Below are 10,476 nucleotides of genomic sequence, written 5' to 3' on the forward strand. Positions count from 1 at the left end.
TGTTCACCTGTTCTTTAACTTCCCTCTTGCCTGGATTGGCTTCTGTATCACTAGGAAGTATTCCTGGTGGTTAATTCAATAAGGCATTGGCGATCTGCCCAATTTGTTTCTCTAGAGTCTTGATAGAAACCGCTTGGCTTTTGCACATACGTCTCAACTCCTCCAATTCAGATTTTTCATTAGTATATTGACCGCCACTTCTATGTGGTTGTAGTTGAAGTTGGAGTTGTTGTCTTGGTGCATACTGTTGTTGAAAACCGGGGGGATTGAATTAATTGATTCCAAACTGCTGGTACGACTGTTGCATTGCATTCTAATTGTTGCTCCAGCTGAAGTTTAGATTATTACGGTTGTTAGGATGATAAGTGTCTGGAACTGGTTGCTGCGATCTCTGAAAGTTGCTCACAAACTGAGCTAATTCACTAGATATAGCGCATTGCTCCGTCGCATGCGAACCTACACACAGCTCACAAACACTGGTTATCTAATTTACACTATAGTTAGCCAGAGAATCGATCTTCATAGACAACGCCTTTAGTTGAGGAGTGATAGCCATAGCTGTATGCACTTCAAGAACTCCTGCTACCTTGCCCTGTGGCAATCTCTGGGTTGGATACTGATATTCATTAGCAGCCATCAATTTAATTAGCTCATAAGCTTCATTATAGCTCTTAGCCCATAAGGCTCCACCTGATGCTGCATCGAGCATGGGTCTTGAATGTGCTCCCAAACCATTATAAAATCAATTGATGATCATCCAATCAGGCATTCCATGATGATGACACTTCCTAAGCATCTCCTTGTTGCACTCCAAAGCTTCACATAGAGATTCTCCCGATTGGTGCGCAAACTGAGTAAGAGCATTCCTGATTGCAGCTGTTTTTTGTCATATGGAAGAATTTAGTGAGAAATTTTTGAGTAAGATCCTTCCAAGTAGTGATAGAACCTATTGGTAGAGAATGTAACCAGGATTTAGCTTTATCCCGTAGAGAGAATGGGAAAAGTCTCAATTTCACAGCATCTTCAGAAACATTATTAAACTTGAAGGTGTCACAGATATCGATGAAATCCCTAATGTGCATATTTGGATCTTCCGTTGGAGAACCCCCAAACTGCACTGAATTCTGGACCATCTGGATCGTGCTAGGCTTGATCTCAAAGGTATTAGACGTGATGGCTGGCTTGATAATGCTCGATTGAATGTCATTAATCTTTGGTTGAGAAAAGTCCATCAATGCTTTCGTTGGTGCTGCTGGTTCTCCCATTGTAATGATTATTTCTTCTTCTTCACTTCATTCTTCAACTTTATCAACTTTTTCAAAAACTTCTTCTTCCACTTCTTCAATAGTTTCCTTAAAAGATTGAGAACGTGTTCGCATACACGCTCTCTCGAGTACCTGAAACACAAACAAGTAACCGTGAAAGTAAACGAATCTGAGTCAGTGAACTTTAACGACCACTGATGTCAAGCACATAATAAAAATTAACACCGAGTCCCCAGAAGCGGCACCGAAAACTTGTTAGGGCGAAAACACGCGCTAAAATTACACGCAAGTATATACGTTCGTAAGTAGTATATGATATAAATAAGATTCGTACCCGCAAAGACTCTTTTTAGTTAACTTAAGATTATGCACCTATGCAACAATGGTATGGCTATAGCTCAATGCTTGGACAATAACAAGTTGAGATATTTATAACTAAGATTAAACTATCATGCAAATAACTAAGAATAAAAGTAATTGAATAAACTATATGAGACAAACATGGGATTCTAACTTCATTACTACTTCATTCAAAGTCATTGTTCTTAACCTTAGCATGCAATGGTAATGATAACTAATCAGATAACACGAAACTAGTAAACGCCAACTTTCATTGTACGAATACCCTACTACTAGACATCCACAAAAAAGATAGAAGCTGAATACACACCAATTATGTTGAGACCCTATATGTCTATAGAATTTGACAACATAAAGGTTTAATGAACAAGTTATCTATCGTGATTACATAGGGAAAGTAAGATGGTTAAAATTACCTACGAATTATGCATAATAAATACATGAATCTATGCTAGCATGGCAAGTTCTAAATTTCTATATTCACTTTCGCTTCAATAGAGATTAACACACTATCTTATGTGTTAGCTACACACATAAGACGAATAAGCACAACCAATAATAGGATATCAATCAATCACCACACACCAAGATATTGAAACAAATTAACTATAGAAATCCATAAGCAAATCCGTTAGAACCCCACGATACGATTAGTTCATAACCGAATTCATCATCACCATGGGTTCCAATGAAAACATGATAATAAATAATATAAGAGTATTATGGTTCAAATATAAATTGAAAACAAGCATCTGAAGTACAACTATAATGAAGAATATAAAAGTCTTCTTCTCCGTAGACGTCTCGTGCTCTCCAGATCTTCTTATTGTTCTTCCTGGTCTCCCCGTTATTAAAAAATGTCTTATTATGGGTTTATATAGCTTCTGGATGACCCGGGCCTTCAAAATCTCACAATTCAAGTCAAATCAGGAATCTGGCTCGGGCATCCGTCGTGGCCGCCCGGCATTGGCACGCGGGCGCGCTCATTTTTTGTTGTTTCAGCGCGGCCGCACCGCTTCCCAGCGCGGGCGCGCGGGCCTCTTGTTCTTCTGGCTTTATTTTCTTCTTTTTGCTGTAACTTGAGCTCCGTTTCTCAGAATTTGGCAATCCAATAGTCCACACGAAACTATTGAGATGCTCTTCAACATGAGAATGGTCTTGGCTTCATATTCTGACCTCCTTCCAGCATATTTCCATAAAAAGCTCATTTATTCATCTAAGTAATGCCTGTAATGCAAAAACGTAAAAACACATCTAAAATAGCAATAACTTGAGTACAAACACCAACTTAAGCCTGTAATGAAACATTCCAATTAAATATAAAATCCATTTATCAGTAGTAATATTGTAAGGGATTGGAAGCGAGACCTCTATACGCCACCACCAAACACCCTTGCGATCTAAGCCCCCGATTCATCAAAATCACCACACTTCGATGACTTTTACGGCGAAAGACCACCGCTGTGCATCTTGATTCTGGCCGCGAACCTGAAATCTTTGTTAACCAAATTCCATCATTAAAAAATTGGCGCAAGAAAGAAGAGCTTGAATCCGATTGAATCTTAGGAGGAAAAAATGTCCAACAATGGTGGAAACTCTCATGAAACTCTAATGAAGATGGAAGCTATGAAGAACACGGAACTCCGTTAGTTAGCGGAGCATCTCCGGTTCACATCAGCAACGCGTATCTAACTTAAGAACTTTATCGGATGTGCGATGTATTGAATAGTTTTGATTCAAGATTGAGTACTGTGCGTTGGAGGAAGACAAGAAGAGGCTGCCATAAAATCCGATATAGTCAGACACGTAAGAAAGCTCCGATGGTAGAGAGAGGTGCTCCGGATGGTCGTGGAATGACTGAGTTTAGACATGTACCAATCATTCCGTGACCATTGTATTATTCATAGGATACTGCTCCAATCATTGAACTTGTGGGTGAAGATACAGATGAATGCAACAAGCAACATGGAGATGTACGTTTTAAGCAACATGAAGATGGATACTTTAAGTGGAAGGAAGATGTGCGCTTCAAGCAACATGACGATGAGCACTTGAAGCGATAAGAAGATGGACGCTTTCACTGACAGGAAGATAGTTGCTTCAAGAAGCATGAGGATAAACAACCGCCGTTACACTTCAACAATGGTGATATATTGGAACAACTCCATCGGATGGAAGATTATCTAAAGCACTTCAGGATAAGCTTAGGTCTAATCGAGGGTGGCGAAAGCCAATATCACCCTCAAAGGTACCATTCTAAGGAGAACATGATTGATGAAAAATCTAAAAAAATTGTGAAGAACAAAATAAGGAACATCGTGTATCATACGACAAACTTTTTTAGTGGGTAACACCCGTCGTTATCAATATACAAAAGATGTTCCAATTGTAGAAATATCATATAATGAACAAAGGCTTCGACTAGATCCAAATCAAGAGCAAAAGATAGTCGCACATGCACATTGCTCATGACGTACTGATACCGAGATCTGTCGGGATGATCCGGAGATTGAGAAATAACAAAGGAGGTTATCTCGTTTAAAAGAGCATCTTGGCATCCCATTATGCGACAAAGATCTGAAGTCGCTCATTCTGGAAACACAAAAAAATGGAGATCAGCATGAAATAGTGCTTCATAGGCGTGTAGATATGCCCCCACAAGGGAAGAAAGGATTTACGTCAAAGAATACCCTCATTCAGAAAAAAAGCCAAAGAAGCTTTGAATATAAAAGGAACGGAAAATAGCCTGAAGACGTTGGCTGTAGGAGCTATAACTGGGGAATTAGAGGTGATACTTATACGACAAAGGATAAATGCTCAGAATTCTATACGGAAATAATTGTTAGGAGTTGTCCCATATCGTTTGTGGGAGGGGAAGATCTCCAGAATATAAAAAGTCAACACTCCATTAGTATGAGGCATTTTGGGATATGCCCAAAAACAAATCCGTGCAAGATCGGCCTAAAGCGGATAATATCAAACTAATGTGGAGTTAGGCGTGCTTAGAAAGCCCAAAAATTGGTATCAGAGCTATGGTTGTAACGGTCCAGAACAATCTCAGACGGGCTCCCAGAATGAACCTAGGAGGAGGCAAATGGGCTAACCAGTATGGGCTCAAGGAAAAGATAGGTGGGCCTTCTAGTAAGGGCCTAGGGAGAGCCAGAAGGATTCCACTATGGGTCCAGGGGCGTAGATCACACAATCAGGTGGTAGATCTGACACATTTCGAGCCCGATGTGTGAAGGTGGAGATTGTTAGGAGTTGTTCCATATCATTTATGGGAGAGGTAGATTGCTAGAATATAAGGAGCCAAATAACTCCATTAGTATGAAGCCTTTTGAGATGTGCCCAAAAAAAATCCGCGTGGGCTTGGGCTAAAGCAGACAATATCATACTAATCTGGAGTTAGGCCTGCTCAGCAAGCCAAACAAGTGGTATCAGAGGTTCAGGTTATAACGGTCCAAGATAATCTCATACGGGCTCCCAAAATGGACCTAGGAGGAGGCAGATGAGCTACCCAGTATGGGCTCAAGGAAAAAGCAGGTGGGCCTTCCAGTATGGGCCATAAGAGAGTCAGAAAGCCAGAAGGATTCCAGTATGGGTCCAGGGTGAGCAGATTACACAATCAGGTGGAAGATTCAGCAAGTGTCGAGCCCGATGTGTGAAGGGAGAGATTGTTAGGAGTTGTCCAACATCATTTGTGGGAGGGGCATATTACTAGAATTTAAGTAGCCAGGTAACTCTATTAGTATGAGGCCTTCTAGCATGTGCCTAAAAATAAATCCATGCGGGCTCGGCCCAAAATGAATAATATCATACTAATGTAGAGTTAGGCCTGCTCAGCAAGACAAACAAGTGGTATCAGATCTATGGTTATAACGGTCCAGAACAATCTTAGACGGGCTCCCAGAATGAACCTTGGAGGAGGCAGATGGGCTACCTTGTATGGGCTCAAGGAAAAGGCAGGCGGGCCTTCTAGTAAGGGCCTAGGGAGAGTCAAAAAGCCAAAAGGATTCCACTATGGGTCCAGGGGAGCAGATCACACAATCAGGTGGCAGATCCGACAGGTGTCGAGCTCGATATGTGAAGGGGAGATTTTTAGGAGTTGTCCCAAATAATTTATGGGAGGGGCATATTGCTAGAATATAAGCAGCCAAATAACTCCATTAGTATGAGGCCTTTTGGGAGTAATCCAAAAATAAACTTGTGCGGGCTCGACTTACAACGGACAATATCATATACTAATATGGAGTTAAGGCCTGCTTAACAATCTAAACAACAATCGCAAGTAGTAGTTCCACCATATCCATAATATGTTGCACCGACACAACCACAATGAGTCGTGCCTCGGCCAAAAATTGTCGCACCCCCGCAACCGCAAGTTATGATGCAAACTCAAACTCAGATCGCAGCAACATCCGTGTTCTTACCGCAACCCAATATTCAGAAAATACTTTGAATATGAAATATCAACATGAATGATTTAATAAAGCTATTACCGTACTTGGAAGGGGGAAGGTCATAACATCCACACAAAACACGTAGCCGTTCATCTCCATGGTTAGGGAGACCATAGAGATCACATATTACGATTTTCATCCAGGGGGTCGAAGAAAATCTGAAGATTGCAGCCACGGCTATGAAGTAACTAAGTTGGATGAAAATTTGGATTTATTGGGCAAGATAAGAGATTTAAGAATGCTATTCAGTTTACAAGAAATTGATAATTCTATCAAGTTTAGAAGACTTAACTAGGAGCAAATCGGAGGATGATCAGGAGGAGAATTCTTCAAGAAGAAGGAAGAAGATCGTAAAGGAGATTTTATATGAAGGAAATCCCTGGAAACTACATTGACAAGGATATCTAAGGCCGAGATCACTTCCAACAATTTTCAAGAGAGTTCGCTGATCGGATATGTCCGTATATCTTGGATGTGTCCTTCATGTAACATTTAAAGTTCTATTTACTTAAACTTTCGCATGTGGAGAATCATATCTAGGATTAAAAAGACAATCAGATGCTCTAATCCATTGAAGGCATGGACACACTTTCAAAGGAAAATTCAATTCAACTGTTTGAATCTCTAGAGGAAGCGAGAAAGATTTTCTCGCTTGAAAAATTGTTTGGACAAAATTTTTAAGGGATGAATACTCTTGTCGAGGAAGATCTCTCCAACGGCTAACGCCTTTGTCGAGGTATGGCGCTCCTCTAGTAGTGGAAGATTGTTATTCCCAAACAATCTAGCAAGTAGAATTACAGAAGGCCGGTTGAATGTAATTCTAGGTTTCTTTTTAATCTTTAAAACTTCTTGCAAATATAAATATAACTGTATATGAATATGCTAAGTGCGGATAAGAAATATTCAAGTATTCAAACACAAAGTAAATAAAAAAGGAAGTTTAAAAACTTTTTAATGGATTGTTATTTCCATCAGAGATATATATATATAAATGTAGAAGATCTTTGTGATGCTAAAATGCACACAAATGCTTACAAGTAAATTTACAAAGAGAGAACTAAGAAATTTTTAACAGATTGTGCCTTATCTATTTCTCAGTTCTTTCGATCGATGTTTTTCTACTTGCTACTCTTGGTTTATATATCACCAAGTTATATGTGGAAAAGACAAATTAATAAAACAAACATGTCTAAGTATAATCACATGTTTCTTCATTTACTCTTCCAACATCTTTGTATTTCTTCAAGTTAGCATGAAAATGGAAATGCTTCTTGATCTTCATAATCCTGATTACAGGCTACCACATTCCTTTTGTATACAATCAACCCATATGACTGTCAAGTCACTATCAACTCCTATTTGAATTTATTATCCGTTGAGACTCTGTTGGATCATCCGTCGAGACTATTGGATCATCCGTTAAATGAGACTCAGGTCATCCATGTAAGCATTGCAGAAACATTTGTTGAAAGTATTTCCATAGCAGCTGACTCAATTTTACTTATGCAAAATTACAAGGCATATAATATATACAATTTGCCAACCTATTTTATATATCATTCTTATATTCAACATGACTTGGAATATCCTACAACTTCTAGTTCTCTAAGGAATTACAGTACACATGAATGTGCTACACAAACTTTTTTAAACATAAGCTACTCTTTCAATGGATGACATAGAAGATTATCCATTGAAAGCTACCAAATCGCTTAAACAAATCTACTAAGGTGTTTTGGTGAAATATCATCATGCCTACAACATATTCCCAACAATCTCCCCCAATTTATGTCTACTAGAATTGTAGACATAAATTTAGAAGGACTTGATGATAACAAAACACCCTATACAAAAAGATCGTTCAATAGTAGATAAAATGTTAAGTGCTGCAATTTTATTGGAAGTTGATAAAAAAAAGTTCACACAAGTCTTACAAGCTTTGTTCAAGGTGCTTCTCTAGTGAGAAAATTAATCTTTTCTCCTTGAGTGTCTAGTTTTCTTTCCCAGTTTTTCATTGTTCTCTTCTATCTGGTGTTGGAGTAGTCTGTAAAACTCAGATTCATATTCATTAGATTGATCCAGCATCTCCTGCATTTCCTTGAGAGTTTCATTGCTTGAAATATTTAGTTGGTCTTTTAATCTGAAAAATCTTCTGGTGTTCTTTTCATCCTTGAACTCCATTAACCAATATGGCCTCAAGTGTACTCTATTTATGGTGTAAGGAATGGTTAAGAATCTTGGTAGTGCACTTAGGTCTCTCCAGCTTCGTCTTATTTGTTCAATTTTGTTGAGTATCTCCTTTTTAGCAACCATGGTGAATCCAAAGTTTTTCTTGATTGCTGAGAATACTATTACTAAGACAGAGTAGCCTTCATTGAGAATCATGTGAAGATGCCAAGTAAATTCCTTTCCACCCTTGCATCTAAACACTAATATTTCTAGGAGTCTGTTATGGGTATCAATAGCTCTCACTTCATCCAGCTCATTCAAGTAAAAATTTATGTATGAAAACTCCTTTATGTCACAAATAAAGAGCTGATCTCCTTTGTTGACTGTTGGCTTGGGTTTGGATAAGGTTTTTGTTTTAAATGAGATAGATTTGACTAGCTTGCTTGGAATGTTCTTTCTTCTTTTAGAGGTGGTTGGTATTGGGATGTTCATTTCAAAAATAGGTAGGTTTTGCTGGTCTATTGGTTCATCCTTAGAATGATTGGTTCACCATAAAAAATCACCTCAGGATTGACCTTAATTTCAGCTTTCTCCATTGTGGGCAAGGTCGGTTAATTCGCAGTAGTAGACTGGGTTGACTTTGGTTCTTCCTCTTCTTCTTCAAATACCAGCTTCCTTTTGGATCTTTCCTTCCTTACTCTTTTACAAATTTCTGTTTTGGTTCCTCCAGCTTCTCAGTTTCAGTTAAGATGGAAGGCTTCTCACTTTCTGATTTGGTTGCAAGATTTTCAGCTTATTTCTTAGGTTCTAAGGCAGCCTGCCTTTTCTGGTGCTTGAGCCTCAACTTTTCTTCTTTCTTGGCTTCTCCAAATTGAGGATGTCAAACCATCACACAAATTATTTTTTATGCTTGTAGATTTTAGCTATTCTCTTCACTAAGACAGAGTCTATTGGATCTTTATGATTGGCAATGGAGTGACCAAGCAGCTTCTTTTCATCAAGTTGAGGAGTTACATAGACTAGGTCCAAAGGATTTTTGCTTGAATGTTTTGATGAATGATTCTTGGGCTTTAAAATCACAGTGGCCTTTTAATATATTCTAGCTGAGGTTTGACCTCTTTCCATATTTCTAAAGCTCATTTCACTTAATGGAATCTGTCTCAATTGTATGAAGTGCTTCCCAGATTTATCTAGATTTTCAATTGGACCAAATACCTTTTCAATTTTCTCATCAATTTTCTTCATCTGTTCTTTCAGCTTGAGTTCAGTTGCTGCAATATTGATCAAGTCAATACTGTCCAACGCTGGTGGCTTTGAGAAAGTAATGGCTGGAATAATTACTTTACTAACTTTAATATGCACATCCTTCTCCCCCTCACTAGCTTGAACAATTGCATATTTCTCCCCCTTTTTGTTAACATTAAGTTGAGTAGGGTTGGAAGTTTGAGCAGCCATCAGTTGCTGTAGCACCTGAGTTGGAGCTTGTTGATGTGAGAGAATTTGAGAAACTGAATTCTTCACTTTTGACAGTCTTGAACCCAAATCCTCACCTTTATTATTCAAGTCATAATCTTTCCTGAGATTTTGGTTCAGACCAGTCATTGTAGTATCAGGAAGTTTAGCATCCAATCTCTTATAAATATCCTTTTTGACTTGTCATGCTTTAGTACATCTATAATTTAATTATGTTGGAGAGCTTAAATTTTATGTAACTGTAGAGACTATAGATATTCTTGTAGAAGACTCTTGGTGCTGGCACTTTTGGTGGCTTGAATTTCAGCTTTAGTTTGGTGAATAAATTTAAACATGGTAGATTTGAAGTGATGATATTTGCAGTCCTTTATAAACATTCAATCTGGAATTTCTGTTTCTACCCCTATATTCCTGCCTACATCTTCAGCATCCTCTCCAAGAGAGTCATATCCAATAGAACCAGAAGTGTAGTCAAGGTCATCATCAGTTGTAGAAGGTAGTGAATTGATTGCATCCTTGGCAATGTGGCCTTTTAATGTATTATAGCTAAGGTTTGACCTCTTTCCATATTCCTCAAGCTCATTTCACTTATTGAAATATGTCTCAATTGTATGAAGTGCTTCACAGATTTATCTTGATTTTCAATTCGACCAAATACCTTTTCAATTGTCTCATCAATTTTCTTCATATGTTCTTTCAGATTGAGTTTAGTTGCTGCAATATTGATCAAGTCAATACTGTCCAACACT

The 10,476-nt window shown here is 38.4% G+C and overlaps 1 non-coding gene across 1 annotated transcript; it reads left to right on the forward strand.

Annotated features, from left to right (window-relative positions):
* Window positions 1-767: 767 nt before the first annotated feature.
* LOC141680446 (small nucleolar RNA R71) lies at window positions 768-874 on the forward strand. Its single transcript, XR_012558335.1, has one exon. It is a non-coding gene; the product is annotated as a small nucleolar RNA R71 (small nucleolar RNA).
* Window positions 875-10,476: the final 9,602 nt, after the last annotated feature.

The sequence above is a fragment of the Apium graveolens genome, chromosome 1 (genome assembly GCF_009905375.1).
Source record: "Apium graveolens cultivar Ventura chromosome 1, ASM990537v1, whole genome shotgun sequence".
Taxonomy (NCBI): Eukaryota; Viridiplantae; Streptophyta; class Magnoliopsida; order Apiales; family Apiaceae; genus Apium; species Apium graveolens.